Raw genomic sequence first — 14,662 nt, forward strand, 5'->3', positions numbered from 1 at the left:
GCACCCTGACTGCTGACTAATCGGTGAGTGATGTTGTGTCACTCAACCCACTGACATCCAGCGGATATACACTTTGGCATCCGCATTCGGGCAATTAATCTTCACTGTCAATACAAACTATGACTAGAACACAATAATTTCCCTGATCCGTCTCAAGTGCTCACCTGGGGCTTTTCTACATGACATTTTTTTAAAGGCAAGTGCTTTTTCCCTATCCTAAATGTCTATTTCTGCCTTGCAAAGACTCTGAGTGTAAAAGGATGACTTTAAGAGCCATTGAGATGGTGTTAAAGTTGTTTTGGAAGCCAATTCTTGTCTCTTTAGGCTCTCGTGTTGCTCTTCTGTGGTAATTCTGTGTGTGAGTGGTTTTTGTATTACGCAGCAACCCCTTAGGTGTGCTCGTGGAGAAATTGTCTGTACTGGAAACCTGTGGTTGCTTTTTAAAAATACTAATAATGATATTTTACAGTGCATAGGTCAAATCTAGCATGCAGAGCCTTAAGCTAATAACAGTGTTAAGAACCACCATGAACTGGGTTTTCCCCAGCTGTTAAAATAATCGTTGGAAGGCTGGAAGCTGAGCGTACTCGGTCATGTTGTATTAATAGTTTCGTGTCACTTTCCTTTGACTTAGACGTTTATTTGTAGTAAATGACACGGAACACATCTCAGCTTCGTCTGTTCCATTATCTAACATGCTCGGCTGGTCTTTAAATGTGGTCCACAAGAAAGTGGGCCATTAGTCAGTGGGTAGCTTCTCTAAAACAACGGTGATATGTGTCTAGCTGGGGTGTTCATGTTTGGTCCCAGACATGCCTGCTGTTTTTGCCAATTATGCTATCATACTGTGCCACAGGCAGGAATTTTAACAAGCTGGAAAACTGCAGTCACTCTTTCCGACTAGCATCTATATCATCCTGTTTAATGTTTTGTGCTATGAGGTTCAGTTAGCCACATGGCATAAAAACGCCCCTTTGATGTAGTGTGAGACAAAGTGGCTTTGCATACTGCACAAGATGACAAGTTAGGTCAGGTTTGATTGTTTAAACTGTCACACGCCTCTGTGGTTATCACCACTTTCTCAAGTGGGCTGCAGTGTGTTTGTCTTGGCGAGGAGGATCGTCTGAACGCCACGCGTTCTCTCCGTCAATCAAGAGGCTAATCATGTCTGAATGTCTCATATTCTTCGATCACTACTGTCCGTGATTTTAATGCTGCTCTGTTTTTGTGGGTTTTACTGGAACTGTAGTTGGTAACGAGAGAAACTGTGGGTAGTTTGTGGTCGCCCGTTTGCCTCAAGGGTTAAAGTATTCAGCCCTGTTCTCTCCAAACCCATCCCTGTTCAGGAGGAGAAGCCTGTGAATAAATGCCGCCCTTATCCTTTCGTAATGGAGCAGTTTGACCCTTTGAGACCTCCGCTGGTTCGAGCATCTGCCTGTCGATTCTCCCTCCCAGCTTGTCCTGTGGGGCCACAGCCTCCCTGTCACATCCGCCCTGCAAGCACCAGCTCAATTAGCAGAGGAATTCCCTGTTAATGAATAAAAATCCAGAAGTGGCCTGTAATTTTTCAAACTCTGAAAAGAAAGCCTGTCAGCTGGAACATGTTGCTGATTTACTGTCTGATGATGTGAACGTTTCTTCCTATACTCTGTGCGTGACCACAGCACTGTGAGCCTGATCCTCATTGACATTCTTGAGCCTCCCTATATAGATGGGATAATAATGAGTTTGGCCAGACGGGTGGGGACTTAATTTAATCATGTCTGTAAAACAAGGTGCACGTGTGGCCCAGCTGCTAGCGTTTAGCTCGGTTTGACATGCCCGTAGATGAGGTGCCATTAGGTGCCAGTGGAGACTTGTTTGTTTTATCAGTCATTTACGGACCACATTCCTTACTCAAAAGGCTTTGCAGGATAACACAAAGGAGTTTGGTTTCCGCCGATGTGCCTGCGACTTTTCAAGCGAGTTCACGTGGCTTTTCATCCCAGTGAAGACTAAAACTGGTTCAGTCTTTGTTGTTTTTGTGTGTTTTTCTCCACACAGTGCTTTTTGTCTAGCACCTGTTGCGGATTACATGTCGATAATGGCTGCCAGGTAGTTTTTTTTTTTTTTGTAATTCAGCAATAAAAATTTAATCTCGACTTGATTTTCATGTAACATGAACTTAATAGATCTTCCTGTTGGAATTTGGAGGTTTAAGATCTGTTTCCCTCTATCAGGTGTTGCAGCACCTTCTGTGTATTTTAGTGAATTGCATCCTAACCTGTGGTAGTTTTTGTTTTTTATGGATTGTGCAGAGTAGGAATGTAAGAAAATATCAATACACTGAAGCATCACTGTGTCTGGACGGGCAGACCGGGGTGGTTGTTCCCTTATTTAAAAAAAAAAGGGCGGGGGTGTGTGTGTGTTCCAACTACAGGGGATCCCACTCCTGAGCCTTCCTGGTAAGGTCTATTCAGGGGTTCTGGGGAGGAGGGTCCGTCAGATTGTTGAACCTCAGATTCAGGAGGAGCAATGTGGTTTTCGTCCTGGCCGTGGAACACTGGACCAGCTCTATACCCTTAGGGGGATCCTGGAGGGTGCCCAATCAGTCTACATGTGTTTTGTGGATTTGGAGAAGGCGTTTGACCACGTCCCTCGGGGGGCCCTGTGGGGGGTACTCTGGGGGTATGGGGTACCAGGCCCTCTGATATGGGCCTCCCTGGTGAGGTTTTCCGGGCACGTCCAACCGGGAAGAGGCCTAAAGGTAGACCCAGGACACGTTGGAGGGACTATGTCTCTCACCTGGCCAGGGAACTCCTTGGGATTCCCCCAGAGGAGCTGGCCCAAGTGGCTGGGGGGAGGGATGTCTGGGCCTCTCGACATAGGCAACTGCCCCTGTGACCCGACTCTGGATAAGTGGATGAAAATGGATGGATGGATGGACGAAACATCACGATATTATGCCCTATGTTTCTGAATCAATATGTGTTGATTTTTTGGAGAATTTACATGCAAACACTTACTTTTCTGTGGTGAAATTCCAACTCCAACCATTAGTTGGCAGCAGTTTTTACCGCCTTCATCCTGAAGGAACAACAAGATTTCGGGATAACACCGCCTGCATCTTCGAAGCATTTGAGAAGAGTTTTCCAACTAAATTCAGTATAAAAACTAAAATATTGTCTGGCTTTTAGTATTGCAATACATCTTCTCGTCCGATCTGCATTTTGATGTATATCTTATTGCCAGATTTGTGCCAATACTCATCAACAAGAAAAAAAGGTCCCACCAGCTGCGGGTGTTGAACGGGTTTGTTACATTTCTGCAGGCAAAATGTGTGAACTGCTTCAGCTCACACTGGATTTGGCCATGTCTGAAGGAGGTTAGTCATCTGGAATAGGGTTGTCACGGTAACCGGTATAGCGGTAAAACCCGGTAAAAAAGTTGACAATAAAAATAACCGTCCAGTTTTAAAAAAACTAAATTATCTCGGTGGGTTTACCGTTGCCGCGGTTTCAGCGCGGTGACCCTTACCAGCCACCGTCGCTTCAGCTGAAGTTCCCGCGGCGCGCACACGCACTGTTTAGTTTGCAACGGCACCAAAACTTTGAAGCTGAAATAATGACCGAAGGAGCGCCCAGGACATCCATCAGCCCTCAAAGAAGACTAAATCGGAAGTATGGGCATATTTTGGATTTCTGAAAAACGCTGAGGGACAGTTAATAGAAGACTGCTATCCCGTTTGCAGAACGTGCAGGAAACAAGTGTCTGCAGAAGGCAGCAACACTTCAAATCTCATGGCACATCTGCGTGACCATCACCCACGTCTCTACAGCCAGTGCAAGGTAAGATAACATTAGCATTTTAGCTTAAATGCATGACGTGAGGACTTTTGGTTGAGGGAGAATACAACGAGTCACTATATACTGCAGCCGCAGCGTCCTCTGCCAGCATTTAAACCGTGTCACGGACACCCTGTTGCTGGATGATGCATCTTATTTGTTGATGATGAAGAGAAATATACAATTAGTTCCTTGTCATTGATTTGTTTACTTATTCAATGCCATTTATACTTGAACATTTGGATTTGATTACATAGTGTAGTAGTTATTTTAGTAATTTGTTTAAAGTGGCTATTTATTTTAAATACATATATTTTTTTAAGGTTGACTTGTACAGTGCTCAAGTCAAGTGTGGACTGGAGTTTTAGATTTTCATTTTGATAATGAAGAAAACAAGTATATGAGAAAACAAGTGGTGTTTCTTTGATTTGTTTACATATTGTTTATGTTTTGAATGTTTGGATTTGTATAATTTAAACCTGCACTGACTACTGTAACATGTTCCAGAAAAATAAGCTATTTGTTCCTTTACTTGTGAAAAGTTGCACTTTTGCTAAGGCTTTGTGTTATTTTAGGTTTAATAAACACTGTTAAACCTTTTCAGAACTATTTCAGTTTGTGTAGAACAGGACTATCAATGCTTTCTGAACATATGCAACACCGTTTAAAAAATACCGCGATAATACCGAAAACCGTGATAATTTTGGTCACAATAACCGTGAGGTTAAATTTTCATACCGTGACAACCCTAATCTGGAATAATGATCAGACATAACTGAACATCCACACCTAAAGTATGTTTCCAACTATAAGTTAGGAACATACTTATAGAAGGCTCCTTAAACATGAAGTGACATTTATATGCTGACCGTACATAAACATTTATATTTGCAGGCTTTAGTTACAGACCGACTGATGTAAACAGGTGATCTCACCTGCAGGATGGTTTATTTAGCCGTGCAGTCTTTGGTCCTGTGTTTACTGAGCTCCGATGTAGGTCCTCAGCCTGATGCTGACAACGGCTTTATCGTTCCATCTTCAGCCGGTCAGCAGGCTGCAGTCCGCTTGGTTAACAGCTTTTTATGCATTCATGACTCAAATTTTAGGCAATTTCATGATCTTGTTTTGATGCAGAATAATAGTCATTGTTTAGCACTTGTCAAGAAAGTCTAACATCAAGTCCACATCCTTAACAAGTCACAGAGAAGCACTGGTTTAGGTTTTTAGGGCCAATAGTTATTCTAGTATACCTAGTAATTCTAATTTTAGCTGATCTAGATTTATCTTAAATTGGGGCTAAAATTGTTCTTTCAATACATTTACTTTGGTCTCTAAATCAAAATCTTGAGTCGTTCTTTAAGGAAAAACGCTTTGAAGCTTTTGTTTCAGGAAGTAGTTGGTTGGGGGAGGCAGTAAACGACAGGACTACGAGTCTTACCCATTAATATTAAAGATATGTGAACATCTCGCCTCTGATTGGCCAACAGCAATGTGACTCGTCCGCTGTGTTTGTTTGGTCTTGATCTTTTAGCTCACCAAATAACAAGCTAAATGTGGAGATGCTAATGCTAATGGTTAGCTTCTACGAGCCTATTTCCTCGCCACTGTCAACACATTCTTCCACTGTTGTGACTCAAGGTGGTCCATAAATGCAATTTTTACCATATAAAATTGAAGCGACTGATTATTTTAATTTTACTGCAATAATTGTTGTTAACCCCATTTTTTATTTTTCTTGAATTTCTTTTAAATGCCAGACTTTCCAGATCAGTGATGGTGCTCGGCCTGTCTTATTATACAAAATTCCTGGCCCATAACCTCACCATTGCCAGTGTGATGTCACCCAGGTACAAGTTGTACAGAATTCGTTGTCGGCCTCCAAACCAGGATCGGTGCACCTTCAATTACAGCTTGTTTGATTTTGTTCCCATGCATAAAAAATTCTAACCGGAAACGTCAAACCCGAACTTTTAACTAAAAACTAACTTGTCAGATGTGATCAAAGGCAGGCATGAATAACAGCAGTAATAGTTTCAGGTAATGGCTCCTAATAGACCCTGAACATCAGCCGCTTTGTTGTCTGCTAACCTCGAGCACAATGAGTGGACCAACCAGACGGGCCCAGACTTGTCTAACCACCACTAATACACTTAGAGCTCCGCTGTGGCTTTTTCCTGTCAGGTTGTCACGGTTATAGGCTTAAGCAGGCACGACTGTGATGAATAAACCGTGTTGAGAGTTCTGAGCTATTGCCAGCTTTAGCTGTTATTTTTTTATTTCCCTCCTATTCATCACATGTAAGGTCACCTGCTTACATTAGCAGTTGATCAGAGTGACCTGAGTGATTCATGTTGTATTTAACCTGACTGCTATCTGCACTCGGGTTTTTAACAGACCGTAAAAGTCTGATGGTTACTCGGGAACACATGGCTCCGTTTGGCTCGGAAGTTTCTCGTTTTTTCCTCTGGCTCTCGAGCTTAAATCACATGATTCATCAGCTCTCCCCTGCACCAAACAAATTTTGAGTAAAGTATAGCCGTACAGTGGGTATAATAGGCAGCTGTGCCCTGTCCAACGTGAGGGAGGCCACAAACTCCCTTTTGGCATCAGAGCTCCTTGAGAATGCAGAAAGGGATTAATGCATGCCTGTGGCAGTGATGGATGGGACTTGGCGTCACCTCCTCCTTCACACTCACACTCACACACACTCTCTCTCACAGAGAAAAATGCCCACAAAGCATCTGAGTGCAGACGCTTGCAGCAGAAAGTGCCAGCTTTGCAGGCATGTGTTTGTCTGCAGGGATGGAACGAGGGTTTGGTTGCGTGCTGTGCCCTACTACCCCAGATAGAGCTGTCCTCACCAGCTGCATGTCATTTTGTTTTGAAGGCTCTGAAAGCTTCATTTTATCCCTTTCAACAGCAGGTGAATTGATTTATTCTTCATAGTCCATTCTTTCCAAATGCTGGATTTTGAACGTGTCTGGCGGCTCCCAAATCCTCGGCTCCCAGTTGTTTCGCTCAACTCCTGCGTGACACCACGCGTCCGACACCTGTGTCTGAATTTCTCTGTGCAGCGGTCAATGATCTCTGATGGATCACCTCTGGAAGCCGTCGCCGTGTCTCACATGGCCACCACAGCACCGTACTGTGGCCGTAGCTATGATAACGAGATTTTAATCACTCACACTACGTAGCATGAGACGGATAATCCTGCAGCACACACAGGACAGCAACAGTCACTTCCAGTGGAGATAATCCAGCATAGGTGTGTTTAAACGCAGGTGTGTGTTACTGGGATAATCACGATGCAGAATCACTGTTTTAAAAAGTTCTTTTCTTTATGAAAAAGGGATTTAAAGCTTTTTCTGAACCCTTCTGGGTTCCTCAAAGGCACTTTTTCTGCCTCATCTCTTATCTGGTGGGAGATAATTGGATATCTCTCCTCTCCTTTTGAATGAAGAAGCTGTCACACTCTGCCCATCTCTCCCGAGCAGGGTGAGGTGTTTGTTTTCCTCCCGGCCTCCAGGTCTCTTCCTTGACTCTTCACATATTTGCACCGCCTGCCTTTTGACTCTCTGAACTCTGACTTCCCAAGTCCAGCGACATGGAAGGTTTAGCTTTATGTTGTGAGTGGACTGCATGAGAAAACCTCGTTACTCTTACACAGACGCCGATCGTGCTTCAATCCGGCCAAATTGCCGGAACCGGCAGATTTAGCCATTTAGGAAGGAGTCCAGTGTGTGAGTGTGTGTTTCATCTTCCTTCACATGTTTAACCCTCAAAATGACCTTCGTCTGATCATTAAGCTGTCAAAATAGCAGAAAAGCTGTTTAGCTGATTTCCAACCAGCTGTTTAGAAGATGTATCTCGCACTTTATTTTATTATTTATTTTTATTTTTAACTCATAAATTCCCACATGGGTCATTCCCAAGCACTAGCTGTAGGTGGACACTGACACCCCCTTGAGGATGTCAGCAGTCAGTGTCCAGTCACCTTTAGTAGATGTTGGTGTTAAGGTTATATAGTTATTAATAGTAACACACACACACGTGTATAAAACGTCTGGTTCATGTTGCACACAGTCTCTCACGTCTGAAAACTGGCACTCAGCGGCACATCCTCGAATAACCGATGTAATCTCTCTGAAAAAGAAATCTAAAACTTATTTAGGTGAAAGTATTTTAAGTTTTTATTCTTTAAGCTTTAGCTTGAAGGATGGTTTGCATTTAAGGGTGGAACCCAGGGTCAAACAAAAGCTTTGACCTTTCACCCTGATTCAAAGCACTGCAGCTTAAGTAAATTCCATCTGTCCCCCCCCCCCTCTCTCTCTCTCACACACACACACACACACACACACACACACACACACACACACACACACACACACACACGCACACACACACACACACACACACACACACACACACACACACACACACACACACACACACACACACACACACACACACACACACACACACACACACACGCGTCAATAATTTCAAATCCAGACACTTGATATTTCAAACCCATCCCTCTTTGTGAGGAACTCTACTAATTGCTACTAATATCAGCAATTAAGATGATTTCTTTCCCTCCGGTGGATGTTTTGTTCCTAAATTGCTGCAGACCAGCATCCCCCAGTGAGGACGATAATCAATGGTATCTAAGCATAAACGGCCTCCAGCCACGACCGTGGCTCCGTCCCGCTGTTTGTAACTGAGACGTGAAATATCAGCAAGCTGAGTGAAAACGCATTTTTCTCTGCCCGACTCTTCCCCGATGCTCTTCCTCTGTCCCATCCGTCAGACAAGTAATCGGCCCAAGATTAAACGTAACATGATGAATGTGTTTTGCATAAAGGGAATAATTTACTCGGAAGGTTAAGATGTCTACAACAGCACCTTATTGGGACAGATGTTTGACTGTAGTTAATAAAACTGTGGAGTGGCTAAACCGGGTGTGAGAGCAGTAGGACTGAAAAACACACACATGTTGTAGTTTTAACCAAGGTGTCATCAAATATGGCTGCTAGCTCTGATTTTAGTTAGGATTTCTGTCTGGGGATGCACCATCCACTCAGCAAAGACTGGAATCACAGGATAAAAACAGAAATTCCAGACATTCTTAGAGATTAGTTTGTAGAAATTCCTCAGAGAGAGAGAGAGAGAGAGAGAGAGAGAGAGAGAGAGAGAGAGAGAGAGAGAGAGAGAGAGAGAGAGAGAGAGAGAGAGAGAGAGAGAGAGAGAGAGAGAGAGAGAGAGAGAGAGAGAGAGAGAGAGAGAGAGAGAGAGAGAGAGAGAGAGAGAGAGAGAGAGAGAGAGAGAGAGAGAGAGAGAGAGAGAGAGAGAGAGAGAGAGAGAGAGAGAGAGAGAGAGAGAGAGAGAGAGAGAGAGAGAGAGAGAGAGAGAGAGAGAGAGAGAGAGAGAGAGAGAGAGAGAGAGAGAGAGACTTCAATCTAGTCTGAAATCAGAAAATGTTGTTTTAATTCTTCTATTGTTTTTCAAGTTGAACCTGGATTTTTGTTAGAATCTAGGAAGAAATCTTTATTAAACGCTGCAAAGATTCTCTTACTGAAGGCAAATGAATCCCATCTTAAGCAATACAGAACATCAGGAAGAGGAGATTACAAGAGATGTGGATTTAAGTGACAAAAGGTCATCAGAAGTCATCGAGACTTTAGTGTCAGAGCGGATTTCAAAGCATTATCCCGATAAAATCCTTGAACTTTGTGTCAGAACACAACAATCGGATACTTTTTTCTTGCAGTTTTCTTCTTTTGTATTCCAAGGTGACACGAAGTCCAAACTATCTGTTTTTCTTCCATTATCACCATTTAGTGCAAGTTGACCCTCGTTGCATTCCTTTAGAGGTTGAAGGCACGAATAAAAAACACTCAGGAATGTGAGTCAGATGCCGAGGGCTTGAATATATCGGGATTTAATCCGACTCTGGAGAGAGGAGCTTATTGGAGCCTTAATTGATCATGATTAGGGGTCGGACGATTTGGCTAGGTGGAATTAGACCCACCACCTGCTCTGTATGAATATGCAACACATTGGCCCACCCCTTTCTCTTTTCATGCCACGTAGCCACCCCAGGCATGGTGTTGACCAACCTTTTAGGCAGCTTGCAGCTAAAGGAGGACAAAAGCTTTTGAGAAGATCTCAGACAGGCCACGAGATCCATTGTGCCGTTAACAATGTCGTTTAGTCCTGCTGATATGATGTCCTTGGGCTGATGTCTCCATGTCAAGCAGCAGGCTGATGGGAGGCTATTCCACAGCTGCTCGTGCAGCACGGCTTGGATATGACTTTGAATAGCTATTCAGGCCGTGATGGTTTTCTAGTAAAGAACCCAATTTGACGTTCGGTTGTGATGTTTTCCATTTGCAGGCGCTGATAGAGTCACATTTTCTGAGCAATACAGGCTTTCAGAAGCGCTCGCAGCAGCTTTAAAAGCGCTCCGGTGCCGTTTTGTGTTCTCGTGTGGCTTTCTGAGCAGGGTCCAGTTTGACTGAGCGACCACAGTTATGTGGTCCATAGAGAAATGGAGGCATGTGTGGGCTTTGAGACTGACGGCGGTCTCCAGTTAGGCTCCGCTTGGATAAGGCTCAGTCACAACACTGAAGGAATGGGATTTTGAAGAAAAGTTCTGCCGCTTCTTTTATTTTTAAATAATTGAAAGCGATGCCATTTTGGCCCATATTTGAGGTTCTCTGCACCCCAGAAATCCATCAAAGCTGATTCGACTCTAGTTCCCTTCTGTGTAACTCCTTTTTCCATCCCTGCTCTTGATCACCTCTAATCACTCTTGTCCTTTCTTCATACCCTCACTCGTGCACACTTGGACGCACACTTTCTTTCTGTTGCTGGCTGCGTCTTCAGCCTCCTCCTGGGGTCTCTGTGGTATTTAGGGTCAGACAAGGGCTCCAGTCATTGCGCCCGCCACAGTGCCTCCCATGCTGGGCTGCAGCCCTTACACGCCAGCTAGTCTCACCCAATCACCTCAAACTGCTCTGAAAAAAATAAAAATAACGCTCCTTTGGCTGCTCTTGAGTCTTGCATCCTCCTCCCAGCCAATGGAAAAGCTGGATGCTGGAAAAACAACACATCTGACTCGTGGAGACTCTTAATGAATGAAAGCTATAAAACATCTTGCTGTCTTTCTGAGCGAGCTCTTCTCACTTTTTCCACCCTTACTCACTGGCTTTTCCTCTTGGCGCTGACTTCAACTAGTCAGCCAGGGAGGGTTGTGATTCGCTGCTCCTCCAAAGCCGGGAGGGGAAGGAGTTTCCACGTGTTCTCCAGTGTGTCTGAGTCAGATGCAGTGTGTGTGTGTGTGTGTGTGTGTGTGTGTGTGTGTGTGTGTGGCGAAAACTCACCGGCAGAGAGAATCCACTTTGAGATTCAGAGAACAGCAGCTAGGTTCCTCCTTTGCAAGCTCTTCAAAGAGCTTGTAGATTAAAGCTGGAGTCACAGAGGTAAGCCATGTTCTGCACTCGTTTTATCTCTCTATCCTTTTGTTTCCTCTGTTTACTGGAGGAAGAGGTTGTTTCCTATTATCCAGGTGTGTTTACTCGTGAGAACTTTTTAGTCCCGTTTAAATCCAGCAGACGGTTTATCTATGACCCACTTCGCTGTGCGAGCCTTCAGCATGTAGCCTTGTGATACCCTGAAGTGGCCTTTCAGCCTTCAACTTTATCGTCTCTGCTGATGCGTTTCAGGCCTTTCAGCCTGCTTTTGTCTGACTTACAATCATTTGAGAATAACTGAGTTTGAACAACTTTTCGCATCTGAGTTTTCTTGGAAGCGCAGAAACTTGAAGTGTTTGGAAACACTTTCATTTTCTTGGCATCGCCCTGGAATGGTGGTGGTACACGTGTATAAATCTTTCTGCTATATCACTTTTTGTTCAGGAGCCAAATCTTCAAATTGTATAATGAAAAGGTCCCAAAGACACCAAACAAGCACTGTGATGGATGTTGGTGGTTTTGGCTGGATCCACCACTCGGTAATATGAGCTTTCAGTGAGTGATTCATAGGTTTCTACTCACAAGTAAACTACTGTGGGATGCTTTAAATCTCATTGGTATGACACAATCGCAGCAGCAGTTGGGCTGGCTGTTGGATCCAGGAACATCGTTTTTTTACCACGTTCTTTTGTTTTTGAGGTGCTGAAGGAACTTGTTGGTTGTTTTTGGGGAATCGTGAAGAGCCCTGTTGCTTTAAGGAGTTTGTTGTCGTAGCAGTAGCAGAGGAAAGTGATAAGAGTCCACTGGGATTTGATTTGACAGAAGGGAGGCAGTTCAGTTCCTACCAACAACAAATCACCTCATAGCTCTCTTACTATGTATCTCAAAAAGCACGGTGCTTTGTTTTCGTTTGCTTTGCATGTCTCATTTGTGGTTTTTATTCAAAAATCTCTCAAACGTTGTGGCTCAACTTCCTCTACTACCTCTGAAAAGTCAAATATCTGTGTGTCTTAAGGTTTTGTAGCAGAGTAAGTAAAATAAAATGCACCAACAGCATCGAGAAGTTGCCTTGAGGGTCATTTCTCTGGGGATTGTCTTCGTTCACACTGCTGTGTTTGTAGTTTGTTCCTGCTGCAAGTTCAAATTCAAAGACGTGAGAGTCAGATTCCTACCGCTCAAGGGAAGTTGTGAAGTAGTTCAGCAAATACAAGGTGGTCTCCATGAAGGAAAAAGAGTTACGTCCTTAATTTTCAGGCACCTTCTGTGTTTATACAATACCAAGGTGTGGTCCATTTTTTTGTTGGTATTCCAGCTTTGAGACAGACTAAACATGGGGCTTTCGTAGGAGTCACGTAGGGGCAGAGTGAGAAGAATGCCAGGTCATGGGGTGTGCCGAGGCACGCCGGGGTGGCAGTGGTCCCTTGGCCTTGGAGCAGATGGCCTGTAGGAAGTCTTTTTGATGAGAACAGAGGCCTGAAGGGAAAGAGGGAGGGAGAGTTCAAGACTGGGCACAGCGGTTTGCTGCAAAAAAGGAAGACTTGTCTTGTTGTTCTCTAAAAAAAAAGCCAACAATACGCCAGTTCTACTTGCAGCAGAAGGCAAATGTGCACGTCTTAGGGTTTGTGTTGTTGGCACGCCTTTGAGCCTTTCAAACTCATGCTTAGTCTGATTAAACTACAACAAAAGCATCAGTAGTGATGTTAAGAGAAAGCAGACACTGTGACACGTTCGACAACCGGCTTTATGTTGACTCTTGGTGCAGCCGGCAGCTGCTTTCTCAGTCTTCATTCAAGAAATGGAATCAGAAAGCACTTTTCATTCATGCAGAGGCATTCAGAACCATGCTTTAGCTTCCTCATCAGTTTACATACATAGTGATGGTAACACCATTTCTTTTTTTGCTAGAAAAGGGAACAGAAATGTTAAACCCACTCGATCACTATGTAACCATAACGCTTCCACCTCAGTCCCTTGTCTAGGGTTTATTGGCACCATGGCTCCGGCACAATCTTTGTGGCAAAGATGAAAATTATTGGTGTAACAGCAAGAGAGCTGTCCTAATAGGCGGTTTCAGAATTATAGGTTGTCTCCCTGTGTCGGTTCTGCTCACATTCGGTGACTTATTACAGCTCATGAAGGTAATCCTCTGATCTGTGCAGAGTGATGGTTAGGTAGGTCGTTCTATGGTTACAACTGGACTTCCTATCGTCTAAAGCAACTGCAGGAGGAGAGAATCATCAGCTGGTGGTTTGTTTGTTTGTTTGTTTCGTAACTGGATCTTTACCACGTCCTTGACCTTTGCAACCCCTTAAACATGTAAGGTGTTCACAAAACTTCTTAACGATGTTTAATTGTCACCTCACAGTCAAACAGAAGCAATTAAAATCTTGTCGTAATGCTGCAGCTAATCCAGAAGGTCAGGGCTTTTGACAGTTGGATATTTACACTGTAGCCGTACACATGCTGTACGTGTGCTGCTCGGCTTAGCGGCGTTAGCTCCAGTTGAAAGCCGTCTCTGAGTCTGAGCAACATGTGTGCAGGTAGATTGCGTTACACACACGTCAAGATGCCACAAGACCCTCGGTTTGTCTGCAAATATCACTCCTGGATCGTGCTCTCGGATGGATTTGGCAGTGATGAGTGGGGGGGGGGGGGAGCGAGGATTCCAAGGTTTAAAAATAAACCGGCGGTTAAAGTGTAGTTGGCTTTGAAGAACTTTCCCAAACCTGATGAAACACAGTGTCGTTTATTTTTGAGGTGGAAAAATGCAACATGTTTGGTTTGGAACGGCTGAGAGGTGTACAGAGTTTTGCAGCTTTACTGGAAGGCCTGAGTTTAGAGTTCATCCAAGGTGACAAACGAAACGCGTCCCTCCATAGTCAAATATTTAGAATATTTGTAAATTGGTTAAATTTTCATGTGCAAATCTCAAGATAATTTTCCAAGAAAGCCTCGTGTTCTGTTGTTCTGATTTGTTAATCTCTGACACAAACACTTGGTGCCAATCACTATCCTCAGCAAAGAGCTGGGGATTAAGTCTGCTCTTTAGGTTGCACACCTTTCATCAAACATGGACTCATCACTTAAATGAAATTACGGTGCAGTGGAAAGAGACCAAGTCTCCTTTGTTTGTGTTTCAGGTGAGCAGGACGACAGAGGAATGAGGTGGTCTTGAGAAATGAGGTTTCCAATAACGGGTCCAGAGTGAAACAAGACCGTTGGACAGGTGAGGTTTCCAGCTTACAAATCATTTAATAGCCTCAATTTGAGTAATTTCTTTAAGTTTAAACTTTTGTTTATTTAATTGATAATCACTTGATAATTTGCCTCTAGTGAAGTGAAGCTTTAGTTCTTTGTGTTTCT

At 43.8% G+C, this 14,662-nt stretch overlaps 1 protein-coding gene across 4 annotated transcripts in view; it reads left to right on the forward strand.

The window, feature by feature from the left end:
- The window catches only part of tiam2a (TIAM Rac1 associated GEF 2a), a 107,850-nt gene that overhangs the window by 46,496 nt on the left and 46,692 nt on the right, over positions 1-14,662 (forward strand). For 3 of the 4 annotated variants that reach the window (XM_070546728.1, XM_070546731.1, XM_070546729.1), the window contains exon 2: positions 14,440-14,525. The gene's annotated coding sequence lies outside the window, so the exon portion shown is untranslated. Of the gene's footprint in view, positions 1-11,171; positions 11,309-14,439; positions 14,526-14,662 lie in introns of those variants that run through there. The other variant, XM_070546730.1, reaches the window with a different exon arrangement.

Source organism: Nothobranchius furzeri, chromosome 18 (genome assembly GCF_043380555.1).
Source record: "Nothobranchius furzeri strain GRZ-AD chromosome 18, NfurGRZ-RIMD1, whole genome shotgun sequence".
Taxonomy (NCBI): Eukaryota; Metazoa; Chordata; class Actinopteri; order Cyprinodontiformes; family Nothobranchiidae; genus Nothobranchius; species Nothobranchius furzeri.